This window comes from Oryctolagus cuniculus, chromosome 11 (genome assembly GCF_964237555.1).
Source record: "Oryctolagus cuniculus chromosome 11, mOryCun1.1, whole genome shotgun sequence".
Lineage (NCBI taxonomy): Eukaryota > Metazoa > Chordata > Mammalia > Lagomorpha > Leporidae > Oryctolagus > Oryctolagus cuniculus.
Genome location: NC_091442.1, coordinates 73,317,523 through 73,337,828, shown reverse-complemented (window position 1 = coordinate 73,337,828; position 20,306 = coordinate 73,317,523). Strand labels below are relative to the sequence as shown.

General features: G+C 38.1%; 1 protein-coding gene and 1 non-coding gene across 4 annotated transcripts in view; one reads left to right on the top strand and one right to left on the bottom strand.

Moving 5' to 3' along the window:
- The window catches only part of PTPRR (protein tyrosine phosphatase receptor type R), a 288,370-nt gene that overhangs the window by 132,338 nt on the left and 135,726 nt on the right, over nt 1-20,306 (top strand). Inside the window, exon 1 of one of the 3 annotated variants that reach the window (XM_051845666.2) lies at nt 15,507-15,782. The exons of the other annotated variants lie outside the window; for them this stretch is intronic. The gene's annotated coding sequence lies outside the window, so the exon portion shown is untranslated. Of the gene's footprint in view, nt 1-15,506; nt 15,783-20,306 lie in introns of those variants that run through there. 3 annotated transcript variants of the gene reach the window in all.
- On the bottom strand, nt 13,802-13,906 carry LOC127491286 (U6 spliceosomal RNA). The gene has a single exon (XR_007919857.2). It is a non-coding gene; the product is annotated as a U6 spliceosomal RNA (small nuclear RNA).

The following is a 20,306-nucleotide window of genomic DNA, read 5'->3' as shown; positions in this document are numbered from 1 at the left end:
GTCTGTTGAAGAACAATGGCTTTTTTTTTCTTCATAGTATTTGGTGAACTCTTTTACTTAGTGTAAGGTTAACTTTACAATCATTAAGTAAACTGAAAGTAGATATTTCTAAAAATTAAGAGTGGGAAAGGGAAAGGGCGGAGGAAGAAGGATTGGAGCTTGAGCAGGAGGGAGGGTAGGGTAGGAAGTAACACTATGCTCCTAAATCTGTATATATGAAATGCATTAAACTTGTATAACTTAAATAGAATTTAAAAATAGTAATAATAAAAGCAGGGTGATAGATGGAAAAAAAGAATTAGCCAATGCTGAAGTATCTTTGAAATCCTTTAGATGAACTCATCATGGTTACAATTTTTTAAATATCTTCTTAAGCTGTTGATGACTTTAAAAATTGTTTCCTTTATTCTGGTAATTGCTAAATTATAATATTTAATGTTACACAAAAAATAAGATAGCTGATTATGCCAGAGAGGCACCCTTAATATATGAGCTGAATAACCAGCAATGTTGAATCGATCCTTCTTTTGGAAACCACAAAAAAACTTTTTAAACAAACATCAGAAGTACTTGGTGATATTAAATAATTAATTATTTATAAGGGAAAAAAAGAATACCTCAAAAGATGGTTTATGGAGCCTCTTGTTCTTCCTCTGCTAGGGCCCCTGGACCACTTTTTGTTATTTTCTGTTTCTCCATTCATTTGTTTAACAAAAAATTTATTGAATACCTATTTATACATGAGGAACTCTGATAATCACTGGGGGAGGGAGGAAAATGGCTCACTCCTCAAAGAGTTAACATTCAGACAACACACACACACACAATTGGGATTATTAGAAATTATAATAGGGCCTATAAAAGAAATATACCAGCTGCTGAGATGGGGACAGTGGTGAGGGTTGAGGCAGGGAACGTCTCTAGATAAAATGATTAAAGTAGCCTTCATGAGGATGGACATTTCAGCCAAGATCTGAAATACAAGGGTAAAGCAGCACTTCAGGATGTGGCAGAACAGCACTATGAGCAGAAGGAAGATCCAGCACAAAGGTTTACAAAGGACAGTATAGCTGGAGTGTGGGAAAGAGAAGATAAGGCCAGTGTCATGAGTCGGAATCACAAAAGGTAGGGTTTCGTAAGTCATTATAAGGAGCTAGGCTTTATTCTAAAAGCAGTGGGAAAGAATCTGTAATGAATGTCTGCATGAAATAGATGTGATCTTATGTTTTTAAAATCTCTCTCTTGATGTCATATGAAGAATTAGTTAGTGAGGCATAAGAATGGAAGTAGGGGGGCCAGCGCTGTGGCATAGCTGGTAAAGCTACCGCCTGCAGTCCTGATATCCCATATGGGTGCTGGTTCGAGTCCCAGCTGCTCTACTTCTGATCCAGCTCTCTGCAATGGCCTGGGAAAGCAGTGGAAGATGGCCCAGGTCCTTGGGCCCCTGCACCCACATGGGAGACCCGGAAAAAGTTCCTGGCTCCTGGCTTGACAGCCAGCTGGGGAGTGAACCAGCAGATAGAAGACCTCTCTCTCTCTCTCTCTGCCTCTCCTTCTCTCTGTGTGTAATTCAGCCTTTCAAATAAATAAATAAATCTTTAAAAAAAAAAGAATGTAGGGACACCATGATGGTATCCCAAAATGTAGATGATATAGCTTGAACTTTGTTTTGACAGTGAAGATGTATCAAAATTAGAAGATTTATTATATATTTGGAAGCAGAACTTGTGGGCCTGAGGATGAAGCAAGTGAGAATGGTGAGGGAAGAAAGTGATTTACAGGTACTTCTCAAGTTTTTATCTTATTCAAATTGAATGATTAGTTGTTCCACTTACGAAAATGGGAAAATCAGAATAGCAGGTTTAAGGGTAATCAGAACATCAATTTTGAACATATTAAATTGTGATTCCTTCTAGACATCCCAATTGAGCTATTAGGTAGCAGTTATATACTTATATAAGAATCTGTGAAACTCATAGTAAAGACCTGGGCTAGAAATAGAAGTAGAACAAATAAAGGGTAGATAAAGCCTGGGAGTGGGTAAGATTTCCTAGGGAAAGAAAATAGACAGAAAATAGAAGGTGTTCACAAAGGACCTTAAATATCATCAGCATTGAGAAGCTGAGAGGAGGAAGGGGAGCCAGCCAAGGAGAAAAGAAGGAACACCAATGGGGTGCACATTTGTTCTGGCAGTTGAGACACTAGTTCAGACACTTGTGTCCCATATTGGAGTGCTGGATTTGAGTTCTTGATTTACCTCCCAATTCCATCTTCCCACTGATTTGTACCCGAAGGTAGCAGATGATGGCTCAAGTAGTTGGGTCCTACTACCCATGAGGGAGATCCAAACTGAGTCCTAGGTTCCTGGCTATTACCCAGTCCAGCTCCAGTTGTTGCAGGTATTTGAGGAGTAAACCACTAGATGGGATATTTCCCTCTCTCTCTCTCTCTCTCCCCCCCCCCTTCTCCCCCTCTCCCTCTCCCTCTCTCTCTCTCACACACACACACAACACAGCAACAAAAAAAAAAAAAAAACAATGAATATTGAAGTTGAAGAAAAGCTGACCATTATATCACATTGGTTAAGAGATTAAAATTTCAAGAAGGAAACAGTAGTCAGCTGTGCCAAAATGCAGCTGAAGATTAGATAAGGGTCCTGTGGTGCTTATTGTATATGGTGGTATGGAGACCACAGGTCATTGACAAGATTGATTTCTTTCAGTTGTGACAATTTCAGATGGGAGTGGCTGAAGAGTGAAATGGGGATAAGGATGAGACACACTATAGATAATTTATTTTAAAATATTTCATGTGCTAAAGAAAAATGAAATGGGATAAGAGGTAGATTTGTAACCCTATGAAAATTTAGTTTTCAAGATGGCTTATACATATTTATATGCTTATAGGAATAATCCAGTACTGACAAATGAACTGATGACACAGAAAAAAGCAGAGAATTCTTGAGAATACCCCAAGAAGTGGAGCTTCAGTGGAGGGACTTGCCTTTGATAAGAGTAAGAAAGGTCTGGACTGGCATTGTGGCACAGTGGTTAGCATGCTGTTTGCGATGTTGGCATACAATATCAGAGTGCCAGTTGAGTTTCCAGGTTCCCTACTTCCTATCCAGCTTACTGCTTATGCACCTGGGAAAGCAGCAGATGATGGCCAAAATGCTTGAGTCCACTTGTGTGAGAGACCAGGATTGAATTTCTGGCTTCTGGTTTTGGCATGGTCCTGCTCTGGCTGCTGCAGCTATTTGGAGGGTAAACCAAAAGTTGGAAGATTTAGATTGTAAAGGCACAGATGGGGTCTTAATAACCACTGGGTACCCAATGTATAGAGTATCAGGATATATTATAAAGTTGCTAAATATTTACTAATTGAATCAAATAAAATCCATTCCAATCCAGCTGAACAAAAGAAGAAATAAATCCAAAGAGAAAGCATGAAAGAGCAAAGAGTAGGCAAGAACAGAGTGGGATATGACTTTTTGATTAGCTAGTGCTTATAATGTGTTCTTTAGGATCTGACAACTGAATTTTTTATTCTTAGTCTTCATTTGTACAGGTTTCATGTATTTCATGAAACAGAATTTATACATACAGATTAGGAACAGAGTGATATTTCCCACTCTTGTTTCCTGCTTGTCCATGCTCCAAACCTTGTCCCTCCTCCCTTTCTCATTCCCACTCTTAGTTTTTATTATTCCTCAACAGAAGAGACAAGGGCTATACGCAACCATCAAATCTTAAAATGTGAATTTCTCTCCAATACATTACATTTTAGGTTCTCTATTAGTTACCTTGAATAAGGGAAAACATATAATATCTGTCTTTTGGGGACTGGCTTATTTCACTAAGTATAATGGTTTCCAATTGTGTCCATCTTATTACAAAAGACAGGATTTCATTTTTTACAAGGCTCAGTAGAATTCCATTGTGTGTGTGTGTCACGTGTGTGTATCTTAATTTCTTGAACCAGTCAACAGTTGATTGACACCTGGTTTGATTCCATATCTTAGCTATTGTGAATTGTGTTTCAGTGAACATGGGGGTACAGATAACTCTCATATGCTGATTTTTTTGGTAAATTCCCAGGAATGGGATGGCTGGATCATATGGTAGGTCTATATTAAGATTTCTTTTTTTTTTTATTTTTTTTTATTTTATTTTATTTTTGACAGGCAGAGTGACAGTGAGAGAGAGAGACAGAGAGAGAAAGGTCTTCCTTTGCCGTTGGTTCACCCTCCAATGGCCGCCGCTGCAGCCGGCGCACCGCGCTGATCCGATGGCAGGAGCCAGGATCCAGGTGCTTTTCCTGGTCTCCCATGGGGTGCAGGGCCCAAGCACCTGGGCCATCCTCCACTGCACTCCCTGGCCATAGCAGAGAGCTGGCCTGGAAGGGGGGCAACCGGGACAGAATCCGGCGCCCCGACCGGGACTAGAACCCGGTGTGCCGGCGCCGCAAGGTGGAGGATTAGCCTATTGAGCCACGGCGCCGGCCAAGATTTCTGTCTTCCACAGTGGCTACACCAGTTTACTTTCCTACCAACAGTGGATTAGGGTACCTTTTTCCCCACATTCTTACCAGCATTTGTTGTTTGCTGATTTCTATATGACAGCCATCCTAACTGGAGTGAGGTAAACAGTGTACATTTTCAAATGGAAATAAATCTTGTCTACCTTGGTAATTCATTTCCAGCACATGTGTACATGTGATCTTCCTTGGTTGCCATGATTACCTTTAGTACTGGTAAGATCACTGAATATGTTAAACCAAAGCACATATTTACAATTCAATGTTTTGCTTTAAAGATGCTAATTGGCACTTCATAAAATCTGGTTCACATAGAATCAATGTTTGCTTACAAGGCTAAGAAAAACTGTAATGGGAAGAACAAATTGTATGCTCTGAGATAGTTCATATTAACTCACTTTCACTGTTCTATTGTGCAATTCCAGTAGTCAATGAAATGAAAGACAAATTATGTTATTATGAAAACCTATTAAATACATTTTAACATTTAGGACTCAATAAAACATTTCTGAATATTTGTAACATAGCAATTTACCTTCCACAAAATACGTGACAACCAGAAGCACTCAGAAATCAAATACTGTAAAGAATGCACAAAAATAAGATGCATTTGATAACCAAACATATTTGTTTTCTCTTTATATCAAGATTGATTCTACTGATGGCAATAAATTATGAAACTTTTTCATTGTCTTTGGAGTAAAAGGAATAATAAATGTTGAGGTGCTCATATATTTATCTAGTTTAAATGCAACACAAACAGAAATGATATTTATATACCTTCTAATGGAGTATATGAATAATGAATGATACAGCTATGCTTTATTACATGGTAATATAAACTTGCAAAATAATACACTCAATATGTCTGATGAGTTAAAAACAAACGTGAATTTATTCTCACACATTCAATGGATGCGAATTTAGTTTATTTTAGTCTAGAATTAGTGTGAAATTGTCATTCATGGCTTGTTAAAACATCATCAGAAATTGACTTCAGCTCTTACTGTTTTCTGAAGCTATTCCAACATCCTATTTATTTGAACTTTTCTTGAGACTTTTAGAAATACTTTTATAGCAGTTATCATATTTATAAAGATCTCAGTGTAGCAAATAAGAGATTTAATTTAATTTCAGTTAGGGGTGAAACACAAGAGGGATCATTTATATTGAGACCCAAATAATGAGAATGAGCCAGTTGCAGAGTGACAAAGAGAGCAGTGTGTTGGAATTCATGGCATCTCTAAAGTCCACAGAAGCCTATATTGCTCTACCCACATCAGCATGATCAGAAGGCTTGCATCACCACAGCAACGACTGGCAACCTCCCTCCCCTGCTCTCCACATCTTTCCACATCAACTATCACCAGATCACTAGCCCTCTTCTTTCTCCCACTCTGGTAATTCTTGGAAATCTCTAGAAGACATCACCTTTCTCTTCTCAGTATGGTTTCTTTAGCTTCCCATGACTAAAGAGAGAAGTTTCTTGCCTAGACACTGTGTGGTGCCCTGGGCATGGGAAATTGCCACAGTTTTTGACAGTGGTGACTTCCACCTTTGTGACAAGACTTCAGGACTGGTGCAGATGCTATTGATACCTGCACCAAGGACTCAGCTCTCTGATGACGTGAGGCTTGAGGCCCTGTGTTTCATCACAGGTGTAGCTGTATACTGATTTGCTGTCTGAGCACCCACTCCTACTTGGGCAGAAGCTCTGCACTCTGTAGCATCCAAGGAAGGGGCCCCACTCCTGCTTCCCTTCTGCCATTTGTGTGTGTTCCTTGGTTATCTGTGGGCCCAAAATAAGTAAGCATTGTTGATTAGTTTGATTGATTAATTTCAATTTCACTTTCTGAGAGTTCTGGCACAAGTCTCAAGTTAACATTTCTCTTGTCCCTTCTTCCACTTCACTTCAGTCCATCATCCTTAAACAACTCTTTGGACAGTTAGCCCTCACTACCCTTAGGTGAGTTTCCTTCCCAAGAAACTCCTTAGTCACTGGTACAGTTAGAAACATGACTATTTCTAGCTCATAGATCATCTACTTGATTCCAGATTCTCCTAAATCCACTAGGGAACACATTGCTATTTTTTTTTGACAGGCAGAGTTAGTCAGTGAGAGAGACAGAGAGAAAGGTCTTCCTTTTTCCGTTGGTTCACCCCCAAATGGCTGCCACAGCCGGCATGCTGTGGCTGGTGCACTGCGCCGATCTGAAGTCAGGAGTCAGGTGCTTCCTCCTGGTCTCCCATGCGGGTGCAGGGCCCAAGCACTTGGGCCATCCTCCACTGCCTTCCCGGGCCACAGCAGAGAGCTGGCCTGGAAGAAGAGCAACCAGGACAGAATCCGGCACCCCAACTGGGACTAGAACCTGGAGTACTGGTGCCGCAGGCGGAGGATTAGCCTAGTGAGCTGAAACACCAGCCCACACTGCTATTTTAAGCAGTGGTTCTACTTATACTAGTTCTATATTTTTGGCAACTAGGTTTCCTAACAAACATCTTTTATGAGGGTTTTTCAATAATGTGATTACATGTGGATTTAAACATTTTTGTGTATGATTCCAGAATCTCCACCTCATACCTTTGACACATTCTACAGATAGCATATGTAGCTGAACCAGTCGCTGTCTCCTTCTGTGTTTCTTCAAACATTGTTAAACAGTTCATCAGTGAGAAATATCATTAGCTTGTGATCTATAATGGAAGTCAGTATGTGTAGAAGGTTCAGTGTTTTTCTCAATATCTGTGCCCTATATGAGAATTTTTTAATTATTCAAAGATGTGACAGTTTTAAGTCAGTTTAAAAATAATTTAAACTTATGAACTGTGTTTTTAAAACAAGCTAATTGCAAGATACAAAGTTGAAATTCACTGATCCCAGTGTTGGAAATAAATTATGGTCTACATAAGAGATGTGATGGAGACACTCACCAAGAGACAAAACATCCTTCTCCACACTAAGCAGACTGGTCTAACCTCTGCTTGTCTCTTTTTTTATTTTTTATTTTTATTTTTTAATTTATTTGACAGGTAGAGTTATAGACAGTGAGCGAGAGAGACAGAGAGAAAGGTCTTCCTGTCGTTGGTTCACTCCCTAAACAGCCGCTATGGCCGGCGCTGCACCAATATGAAGCCAGGAGCCGGGTGCTTTCTCCTGGTCTCCCATGAGGGTGCAGGGCCCAAGCACTTGGGTCATCCCCCACTGCCCTCCCAGGCCACAGCAGAGAGCTGGACTGGAAGAGGAGCAACCGGGACTAGAACCTGGCGCCCATATGGGATGCTGGCGCTGCAGGCAGAGGATTAACCAAGTGAGCCATGGCACCAGCCCCTAACCTCTGTTTGTCTCTTGAAAATGGCAGCAAGACCTAGTGGGACAATTGTGGGAGGGGAATATCTTTCAAACAATAAAAAGCAAGATTATTGGATGGTCACATTTACTGAGAGCATAGTAGTTTCCAGAACAGATGCTAATATAACTTTAATATCAATTATGAAGCTTTAATATCAATAATCCCTTAACACCCATAAGAACTTAATAGATTACTATCCCTTCTTTCAGATAAAGACACTGATCTTCAGAGAGGTTAAGTTCATCCAACTATTAAGTGGAAGAACTATGCTTCAGAACCACATAATCTGATTCAGAATTGTTTTACTTAACCTGGTGTTCTATAACTCATAAGAGGCAATGTTCAGATGTATCGTGTGGCATTAATTCTGAAACCACTGCAGTTGCTTTCTTCTGAGATATAGGGTTGAAGCTAGCCATTTCTCAAAAAAAAAAAAAAAAGGAATTGCATTTTCTCTGTCAACTGCTGTTTACCAGATACAATAATTTTATATTTTATAAATCCCTGAAATTAGCCCAACAACATAAAATTTTATTCATATCCAATCATCTACAACTATTTTAATGTTTTCATATCATTTTGCAGACCTTAACATGTGAGAGAACTTCAAAATTCCATGGAAATGGAATTAAAAGATGAGTTTATTTAGGTGCAAAAAATTATGTGAAATCTGTAAAGTTTTTTCATAAAATACATTCTTGTGAACTTTTTGAAGATCTTTCGTATGAACGTAACTTTGCAGTAGACTGATTTCCTCCTGATATTAAATTAAAAATCTGCTTTATTCATTTCCTCATAAGACATTTATTGAGGTTCTGCCACAGCCAAGCATTGTCTACACTCTGTGGATCATCATCAAGCAAGCAGCCAAAATTTTTGCTCTCTTGAAGCATGCCTTCTTGTACTGACAGAGTATATCTTGTAGTAGGTACGTGTCAATGATGAAAAGTGCTTAGAAAAAGAAATAACAAGACAAGGAAGCCAACAGTGACAGACAAGGTGATTTTTTAAAATAATCTGATTAGAATAGCAAGCTCTGAAAAAGTAGCTGCAATAGAGACCTGAATGAAGTGAGGGAATGAGACTTAAATATATATCAGGAGAGGTTTCCAACAGTGAAGGCATAAATGCAAAGGCCTTGAAGTCAGAGGGCACCTGGTGTGTTTAGAGTAATAAGGAGGGAAGGGTGTTGTGGCACGGCAGATCCAGCCATCACTTGGAACATCTGCATTCATTTTAGAGTGCCATTTTGAATCCCAACTACTTTGCACCCAAAACAGCTTCCTGATGTGCCCTTGGAGGGAGTGGATGATGGTCCACGTCCTTGACTCCCTGCTGCCCATATAGAAGAACCTGGAATTCTTAGATACTGGCTTTGGCCAAGCCCTGGCTGTTGATGGCTGTTACTAGAGCTAATAAACAGAAGATATCTTTCTCTTGCTCTCACTCTTGCTCTCTCCCCTTGTGTCTCTACCATTCTTTCAAATAAATAAATGAATCCTTAAAAATAACAAAGAACAGCAAGGAAACCAAAATGAATGGAATGGAACAAGGGAGAGATCTGTAGAATATGAGGACATGCTGTTAAGGAAATAATTTATGATTCAAAAAAAAAATCACTCTGGAAGTGAACATTTAGTATAGTGGTTAAGATACCAGTTGAAACACCAAGTCCCATGTCAGAGTACCGGGGTGGAAGTTCCAGCTCCAAACCGGATCCTAGCTTCTGGTTAATGTAGACCCTGAGAAGCAGTGGTGATGGCTCAAATAATTGGATTCCTTCCACTCATGTGAGAGATGTGGATTTTGTTCCTGGCTTCAGCCCTGACCTACCCCAGCTGTTGATGGCATTTGAGAAATGAGCTACAAGATGAGAGTGATTTTCTCTCTCTCTCTCTCTCTCTCTCTCTCTCTCTCTCAAGTAAATATAACACAATATAATATAACATAATAATTTTTCTTAAAACTCACTCTGGTTTTGTGTGGAAAATAAAGTACAACAGGCAGAGTAGAAGTAAGGAGGCCAATTAGAAGGCTATGACCGTGGTCCATGACAATGGGAATTGAGATGGTAGTAATGAAGGTGGTGAATCATGGTTTGTTTTTTTTTTTTTTTAAGATTTATTTATTTGTTTGAAAAGCAGAGTTACATAGAGAGAGAAGGAGAGGCAGAGAGAGAGGGGGGGGTCTCCCATCTGCTGGTTCACTCCCCAGTTGGCTGCAATGGCCAGAGCTGTGCCAATCCAAAGCCAAGAGCCAGAAGCTTCTCCTGGGTCTCCCACATAGGTGCAGAGGCCCAAGAACTTGTGTCGTCTTCTACTGCTTTCCCAGGCCACAGCAGAGATGGATTGGAAGTGGAGCAGCTAGGCTTGCACCAGCACCCATATCGGGTGAAAGCACTGCAGACAAAAGCTGCCTTACCCACTACGCCACAGCACTGGCCCCTTGTTTTGTTTTAAATTTTACTCAAGGTATATAAATTTCCTGCATTTCGTATATACAAATTTAGGAACATAATAGTCTTCCCTCCCGCCTGTGCTTACACCCTTCTTCCTCCTCTCTCCTATTCCCATTCTTAATTTTTACAAAGATCTATTTTTAAGATTAAACCTACAGTAAGTACAGAGGTCAACAAATAGTATAAGAAAAAAAAAAAAAAACACTGTTTCTCAATTGTCGCTCCCCCTCTTCGTGGAGGAACGACACAGGACCCTGCGCTGTTCTTTCGTCTGCTCGGCCCTCCCCGGGTTTGCTGCTGGTTCTTCCTGGGTTGGCTACTATCCCTTCCACCTCCGTGGAAGGGCAGTTCCCCCTGGCCACATTCCCCACTTCGCAGGGGAGCGGCACACCGCCGGCCGGCTCTCTTGGGGGCTGCACAGGTGTTCCCTTAGATGTTCCCCTTAGATGTTCCTGGTGCATGCCGTCTCTCTCCTCCTTTATAGTCCTCCTCTGCCAATCCCAACTCGGCTGCCCACACGCCGAGTACGCTGCTCTCCTCCAATCAGGAGCAGGTTCAGCTCCTGGAGGTCATCACTCAGGTTGGCAAGAGGCAGCTGCGTAGAAGCTGTTTTCTCCTCTCCCAGCGCCATATTGTGGGAGAGCAGATGCATAGAATAAGTCTTAATTCCAGTAACTCAGTCCAGTCCGGGTTGCTCCCCACACTCAATAGTAGAGACAAGGGCTATAAATAATCATCAAATTTTAAAATGTCAATTTCACTCCTTTATATTACATTTTAGACATTCTATTTATGACATACCAGGGAAAATATATGGTATTTGGTTTTGTGGGACTGGCTGATTTCACTAATTATAATAATTTCTATTAGCATCCAATTTGTTGATAATGACAGGATTTCATTTTTTTAGTGCTGAGTATTATTCCATAGTATATATATGCCAGAATTTCTTTATCTAGTCATCAGTTGATGGACATCTAGGTTGATTCCATATCTTAGCTGTTTTGAATTGAGCTGCAATGAATATGGGGGTACAGATTACTCTTTCATATACTGATTTCATATCCCTTGGGTAAATTCCCAGGAGTGGAATTGCTGGATCATATGGTAAGTTCATATTAAGATTTCTAAAGCATCCCCATACTGTCTTCCACAGAGGCTGCATGAGTTTACATTCCCACAAACATTGGATTAGGGTATCTTTTCCCCACAGCCTCACCAGCATTTATAGTTTGTTGATTTCTGTAAGATATCCATTCTAACTGGGGTGACATAAAACCTCATTGTGGTTTTGATTTGCATTTCCCTGATGGCTATCGATCCTGAGCATTTTTTTCAGGTGTCTGTTGGTCATTTGAATTTCCTTTCTTGAAAAATGCCTATTCAAGTCCTTTGCCCATTTCATTACTGGATTGTTTGTTTTGTTGTTGTTGAGTTTCTTCAGGTCATTATAGATTCTGGATATTAACCCTTTATCAATTGCATAGTTTGCAAATGTTTTCTCCTTTTCTGTCAGTTGCTTTTTCACTTTGCTGAGTATGTCTTTTGCAGGGCAGAAGCTTCTTAACATAGTATAATCCCATTTGTCAATTTTGGCTTTGATGCCTGTGCTTCTGGGGTCTTTTCCAAGAATTCTTTGCCTATGCCAATGTCTTGTAGGGTTTCCCTAACGTTCTCTAGTAATTTGATGGTATCAGTTCATAGATTGAGATCCTTGAACCATTTTCAGTGGATTTTGTATAAGGTGTAAGTTTCAGGTGGTGTTTCATACTTCTGCATGGGGAGATCCAGTTTTCCAACATCATTTGTTAAAGAGACTGTCCTTGCTCCAGGAATTGACTTCAGCCCCTTTATCAATGATAATTTGTAGATGGATGGACTGATTTCTGGAGATTCTATTTTGTTCCATTGGTATACATATCTGGTTTTTTGCCAGTATCAAGCTCTTTTGATTATAAATGCTTTGTAGTATGTCTTGAATTCTGGTATTGTGATGCCTCTGGCTTTGATTTAGTTGTATAAGACTGCTTTAGCTATTTGGGTTCTCTTGTGTTTCCATATGAATTTTAGCATCATTGTTTTCTAGATCTGAGAATGTCATTGGTATTTAGAGTACATTATCTGTATATTGCTTTCAATATGGACATTTTGATGTTATTAATTCTTCCAATACACAAACATGGAAGTTTTTTTTCCATTTTTTGTGTGTCTTCTTCTATTTCTTTCTTTAATGTTTTGTACTTTTTATCATAGAGATCTTTGACATCATTGGTTAGATTTATTCCAAGGTATTTAATTTTTTGTAGTTATTATGAATGGGATTGATCTTAGAAGTTCTTTCTTAGCCATGGCATTGTCTGTGTATACAGAGGCTATTGATTTTTGTATTTTGAGTTTATATCCTGCCACTTCACCAAACTCTTTTATGAGTCCCAATAGTCTCTTTGTGGAGTCTTTTAATTCCTTTATATATAGAATCATGTCATCTGCAAATAAGGATAGTTTGACTTCCTCCTTTCCAATTTGTGTCTCTTGATTTCTTTTTCTTGCTAATGGCTCTGGCTACAACTTCCAGGATATTGAATAATAATGGTGAGAGTGGGCATCCTTGTCTTGTTCTGGATCTTGGTTGGTAACACTTTCAACTTTCTCTTCATTCAATAAGATGCTAGCTGTAGTTTTGTCATAAATTGCATTCATTGTGTTTACTGTATTGACTGTTGCTTCTATACTGAATTTGCTTATGGTTTTTATTATGAAAGGATGTTGTATTTTATCAAATGCTTTTCCTACATCTATTAAAATAATCATATGATTTTTATTCTTCAGTTTGTTAATGTGATATATCACATTTATTGATTTGCAAATATTGAGCCATTCCTATATACAAGGGATATCCTACTTGGTCCAGGTGAATGGTCTTCCTTATGTCTTGTTGGATTCAATTAGCTAGTATTTTGTTGAGGATTTTTGTGTCTATGTTCATCAGAGAAATTGGTCTATAGTTCTCATTCTCTGTTGTGTCTTTTGCAGGTTTAGGAATTAAGGTGACACTAGCTTCATAGAATAAGCTCGCGAAGATTCCCTCCCTTTCAATTATTTTGAATAGCTTGACAAGAATTGGGATTAGTTCTTTAAATGTCTGGTAGAATTCAGCAGTGAAACCATCCAGTCCTTGTCTTGTCTTTGTTATGAGGATCATTATTACTGATTCAATCTCTGTCTTGGTTATTGGTCTGTTTAGGTTTCCCATGTCTTCAGGACTCAATTTTGGAACATTGTCTTTGTCTAGAAATCTATCCATTTCTTCTAGATTTTCTTATTTGTTGGCATATAGCTATTTGTAGTAATTTTATGATACTTTTTATTTCTTTGGTACTTTTTTTGTTACATTTTTTGTTACATTTCTTTTTTTTTTTACCTCTGAATCTATTGACTTGAGTATTTTCCCTCTTTTAAAAATACGGAATGCTTCATGAATTTGCATGTCATCCTTCTGAGGGGGCCATGCTAATCTTCTCTGTACCACTCCAATTTTAATATATGTGCTACTGATTTGTTCTAAATATGATTCAAATGTAGAGTTGATTGTTTTGTCCATGGTGAGGAACAAGAGAATAAAAGAAGGTAAGACTGATGGCTGGAACTTTTTAAAGCTGAGCACATGGAAGCTTGAGGTTGTCAGTTACAGAGTGGAAGATAATTAAAGGAAGGGGTGGGTAGGAATCAGGAATTAACTGTTGACAGCATCAATTTACCTAAGTATGTCAAGTATGCCATTGGGTATTTAAGTTTAAAAGTTCTAAGGGAGAGGCCCTGGATAATCTAGACCAGCATTTACAGAAAAAGACACCAAGAATTGAGCATGGAGCTGCCCAAAATATGCAGGTGAAAAGATGAAGAATGAGCAAAGGAGACTTGAAAAAGAGTGACCATTGAGAAGCAGCACTAAGAAAGTGTAGCATTCTGAAACCCTATTCTGGAATAGTTATCAGGGAAGCAGAAGCAGTCATGTGTGTCAAAGGCTGCAGAAAGGTCAACAAGATGAGAAAAATGAATTGACAACTGGATGAAGCAATCCTGGTTTAGTTTACAGGAGCCACAGACACAGAAAGAATGAAAGGTAAAAAAAGGCATTGGAAACTATTAATAAATATGGACAGTTAATTTGTTCAGATGAAGAGTAAGAAATGAACAATAGCTGAATGAGGAGGTCTTTGATTTGTTTGGATTTTTTTAATATGAAAAATGTTACAACACACATGAAGGTAGATTAGAAAGATGCAATAGATAGTGTGAAATAATGCTGGAGAGGGAGGGAGAATTAGACAACATTTACCTCCCATTGTTGTACCATAATTTATTTGGTGCTACATTTGCTACTGTTCATTTGAGTGCTTCTGTTTTTTTTTTTACTACAATAGTGCAAGGAAAATATATGTGCCTGATTATTTCTTATTTATTTAAATGAGTTCTTTAAGATAAATTTGCAGAATTTATTGGAAATCACTGGATCAAAGACTGGGAACATTTTTAAGGCTCTTGACAGAGCCCTGTTACTTAAAATCAATTTGCCTTGTCATCAGTAATGCAAAAATGATTAAGTTTTATTGCAACCTTGCTAGAGTTATGCCGTATACTTTGAGGCCATAGTTCATGGAATCACTAGTGTTTCAACTTTCCATATTTTAATAGACTATTGGCTCCTTAAAGACCAAGGTAATACTTTAGTTATCTTTGTTGATTCCTATTTTTTCATACCAAATCTTTCTATACTAATAATTACAACAATCATTTATCTGAAATCCATCATAATAATGTGCATATGGTTTAGGCTGGGGTGAAAATCAGCTTTGGATTCATACCAGCCTGTATCTGATTCCCAGAATCATTACTTGGGCTTTGCTTAAATCACTTTAATTTCACAATCAATAAAAATTTAATAATAATCTTTATTCCCTAAGTTATGATGAGGGTTAAAATGAAGATATCTATATATCCCCTAATACTATATAGGAAATTTTTGGTAGAAATAGTGGAACTTTTAGAAGAGCTATGAGAATGTATAATTTCTTCTTTTAATGTTAAAAGGAAAAAAATCCTTTATGCAATACATCTTGTCTATGATCCATATAGTTCTCATTTTATAGTTTTGCTAATGACATGAAGAAACTCACCATGAATTTCAAATCTAATAAGCACTGAAACAGCAAGCACCTAGGGTATCTCCTGGGAGAGACAGGCTGTTACAGTAGACCTGCAATGTCTCTAGAAATAGTTCCAGGCAGTTACCCGCAGGTGACTAAATGAGGCTTCCTCTCTGCACACAGCTTAGAAAGCTTTGTGATTAGTCCAACTTGCTATGGTGAGGAAATAACACAAAGAGGCGTACTAATGGAAGTAGAATTCATCACAACATCCAGTCGGTTTCTAAACAGGTAAGAGAATCCTTCATGACAAGTAAAGTAGACAGTCTTCTGTGTCATGTTGTGAGGTCAGGAGAGTAATTACTGAGCTTTATGTCTTTCTGTTCATATGCATGTGCATGAGTCAGCAGAGAACCTTTGTGATATCTAGGGAAATGGCTACAGCATGAAAGTCTGAAATTAAAAGAAAATGCTATGCAGTTATTTAACATATCTTAGTAGTAAAAACCCTGCCAATCATAAAAGGTTTCTTCTAAAATTCACAACTATCCTAAAAAGAGTGGAATTACAAATACACCTATACTTGAACAGAACTCAAAAGTTTATAAAAGATATTGGTGGAGTAGATATTTCTCTGTTTCTTTCAGTGTAGTTTATACACTGATTTGGGGGAAAGGTGACTACTTTCATTTATGATAACTGGAAAAGGAAAGACAGAGAGGGTGATAGTAAACTATGTCGCTAAATCAGGATGTTTTATAATAATGGCATCTCGGCGACCCTCTCGTTACATGCAGATTTCACTAAAAGACTAGTCAGTGTCTTCCATCATAATCGGATGTGGGGGACCAATGAATGAAAGTCTGTGATAAGAAACATCCCTGCCTAATTCCCAGTTGGGGACCCTGGCTTTGTTGTTTTCCTTCAGTAAACGGAGAACATTATTATTTAACATTGGCTTCTCTCTAAAGAATTAGGGCTCTCATTAAAAAGTGTATATGACTTAGTTAATCTGTATAGAAGGAACTCAGATAGAAAACCTCACAAAGTGTTTAGTTTACTTAAGTTTATTTCAAAACTATGTATTGAGTGCCCAGTGTGCTCTAAACATTGCATGAAGTTCTAGGCATATAAAGATTAAAAAGTAAGCATTTCGATTGAGTACTTAAAATAATACAGTGGTCCTAATATTGTAAAAGTTACAGATAATTTTGATTTTATATGCCGTCTTTGATGATGAATAACAGTGTTGAAAGTAGCATATCTGATGTTTCCGTCCATCTTCATAAAATTGGATTACTTTTCTGTCTGATTCAGTATTGCAGAAAACAATCATCAAGAGACCAAATAAATCATTTGACTCACGTAGTTAAGCTCTAGTTCCCATAAAATAGAGAGTTGCAGATTTCTTTTTCTTTTTGGAGTAAATCTCTGCTGAGAGACATGAAGGAATGATAATACCAAATGATGGCTTGGCAATCATTTCAAAGCAGGATTTGGGATTCAGCAGTAAAATTTTAGACCAAAGAGAAAGAAATTTTTTAGTTATACTTATTTTCTTTTAATATCTTGTGGTACCTACTTTTAATATGAGAGGACTAACCTGTTTAAATTGTTCACTTAGTAGAAATTAAAGCTGTCAAGAAAAGATAACTTCTCAAATTTACAGACCAAAATCTTTTCCTATAGCTTCCACAGTCTCAAATCTGTTTTTTAAGTTCCTATTGTGAATTATTCAGCTGATAGCTGATGCTGGATTGTGCTGTATGAAATGAAATGTTTCTGTATTTAGCTACAGCAAGGCAAAATTAGCTATATATGATTTTGATTTTATATATCCTTTGATTTTCTGATCAATATGTGCATTTCTAACAATTTAGTAAATATGTAAGAGGCAGAGATGTTCTAATAAATACCATGGCTCCAATCATGCTTTAAAAGCAGAGAGAGAGAGAGAGAGAGAGAGAGAGAGAGAGAGAGAGATTCAATCTAACTATGAGGATGGAGGAGTAATAGCAGGAAGAAATTGGCACAGTCATGCTGTGTGTTGAAGTTATGTTACAGACAACATCACTCAGAATCTTCCATTTCTGGAAATGAGATGGCTCTCAAGGTGCTAATCACAAAAATAACAGATTGTGGAAAGCCATAGGCTTCTTGTGACTTTGCCATATCCTTCTGCAGATAAAAGGACTGCAAAACACTAACAGGTATTCCACCCTCCCTATTTGTTCGCTTTTAGTTATGCAGAAAATTGCTGATTCCCACTGTGACAGAAAAATCAAGATGACTGAGAATGAAAGTTGAAATGACAATAAATAAAAAATGTCTTTTTTATTTGCATCTCAAAAACACATGTCCATAAACCTCATTTCATTTTACCATGTTACTTGCAGACTTTGTTTAGTTCACTGGAAGAGTAAAAACCAGAATCCTCTTACAGTCATTGAAGTGAAACATAAACTACTTCATGGAGGGAATCAAAATAAAAGTAAATTTATAACATCCTTCCATGGAGTGTTAGACTCCAAACCACCCTTGTGATCACACTGATATTTCTGAACTTGTGTGGTCTCCCTGGCCCTTTGTGCCTCAAACTCTGGCATGAGATCAGCTCAAAGTCCCAAAAGAATATATTCCTGTTGATTAAATGTAAGCAAGTAAAAATAAAAGGTAGCCCTCTCTCTATTGAACCCACATCTGGAATAAAGCACCAGGCCTGTGTGGATTGTTAATTTCTTCCTTTTTTAAAGAGGTATTTCTATATTTGACATCTTGGGACAATAACAGTTTATAACTAGATAAGAAAGTGCTTGGGAGCTGGCGTTGTGGCTCACTAGGCTAATCCTCCACCTTGCGGCGCCGGCACACGGGGTTCTAGTCCCGGTCAGCGCCGGATTCTGTCCCGGTTGCTCCTCTTCCAGGCCAGCTCTCTGCTGTGGCCCGGGAGTGCAGTGGAGGATGGCCCAAGTGCTTGGGCCCTGCACCCCATGGAAGACCAGAAGAAGCACCTGGCTCCTGCCTTCTGATCAGTGCGGTGCGCCGGCGTGGCGGCCATTGGAGGGTGAACCAAGGGCAAAGGAAGACCTTTCTCTCTGTCTCTCTCTCTCACTGTTCACTCTGCCTGTCAAAAAAAAAAAAAAAAAAAAAAGTGCTTGGGGAGGCCGAAATATTATTATTATTATTTTTCCCATGGTCATCTATTTCCAAGCATCCCAAAATGCCACTTACAAGTTAGTTTGGTCTCAGTTCTTACTGGATATGACAGTGAGAATTCCCCTCTGTCCTGTCAGAAAAACTCCATGAACAAAGCTGTCATGTCTGTGATGAGAAGAGCCTCATCAGCTTGACTGGGTTGGCTGTAAAAACCTGAATTTATCTGACCTCATTTTCAGACAACATTTGCCTGAGCAGTGGGCTTTTTTCCATGCAGGGTTTCTGCCTGGGCTCAATTCCAGTCATTCCCAAATCAAGTTACGCTGTGTTCTTCCTGGAGCATGAGAAATACTGAAGAAGCAGAGGGGAGTAATAATGTAGGGGAGACTGAAAGAGAACACAGAAATAAGAATATCTGAGAAAAAAATAACATGTAGTACAAAATGGCTTGTCCTGGGAAATGAACATGGGAATCTCTGTTAAACACATAATAATGAGACTTGAAAACTCTGTTAAAAGCAGAGAACTTGCTATTATATTTGTTTACTGTACCCAGGATAATATCTATTTGTGGTTAAATCATGATTTTTCTTCTGTCCCTAAAGGAGCTTGAATTAAATCTCTGTTTTCTTCTATTTTATCCACAAATACGCTTTTAAGATTTATTTTTAGATTTGATTTATTTTAAGATTTATTAACATTTTATTGAAATGCAGTATACATACCAAGAAATGCACATAAGTGTATAGATAAACAAGTCCCCTAATCACATTCATAACCAACATTCAAACTAAGAAAAATACATTATTAAAATATTTTTACAAGTATAATGGATGCAAAATCACAAAATATAGGAAAGAGGGTATCGTAAAAGTGTAGAGAATATTTTATAATTTATGGAACTTTACCTTTTCCAGGGAATTTACACTTGGAAAAGTTAAGATCTTCACCATTTTGTGATTTTTTTTAAAATAGCCTCATTTTATTCTAAATCAAATAACATTTGGAGTTTTCAGAACAATGTATATAAAAGTTCTTTATTTAATTGCTAAATCTTAGGTGTCTTTGAAAGCAAAAGGTCATTTTCATGAAGATGTTAGATTTCAAAGGGAACACTAATTAAGAAGCATTATTAAAAGAGAAGATGGGTTGATGAAATAGTGAAAACTAGGTTATAAAGGGCTTTTCAAATGAATAGAATATGGGATTGTAATCAAATCACTATAGCTTTCTTTCAATATTAATATTTAATTGTAGTGGTAGAAAAGAAGAAAAGGAAGATGCATATGAATCTGATCCAACCCCTACGAAGACTCTTCTGTGGGATCTGGGGTTTGGATTGAGAGTTCATGGTAGCCATGACTGCAAGGGCCAGAATGGAGAGATTCTGAAATCAAAGAACCTTCCTTAAAACTGGCCATTGTGACCTTCAGCTGCAAATATGTATCTGCTCCAAAACCAGATTGCATCAATTTTGCAAAACCAAATTAGTTTGACCATTGTTGTTCTCCTCTGACCCAGATTTCCTGGTTGCCTTTTAGCTAAAGCTCTTTGACAGGTGTAACAATCAATAAATATAAGCAGTGCACATGCAGTCAGGCCAGTTCTTAATGTCTTGATATTATTACTGGTCCAGTGAACAACTTTAAGACCTTCATT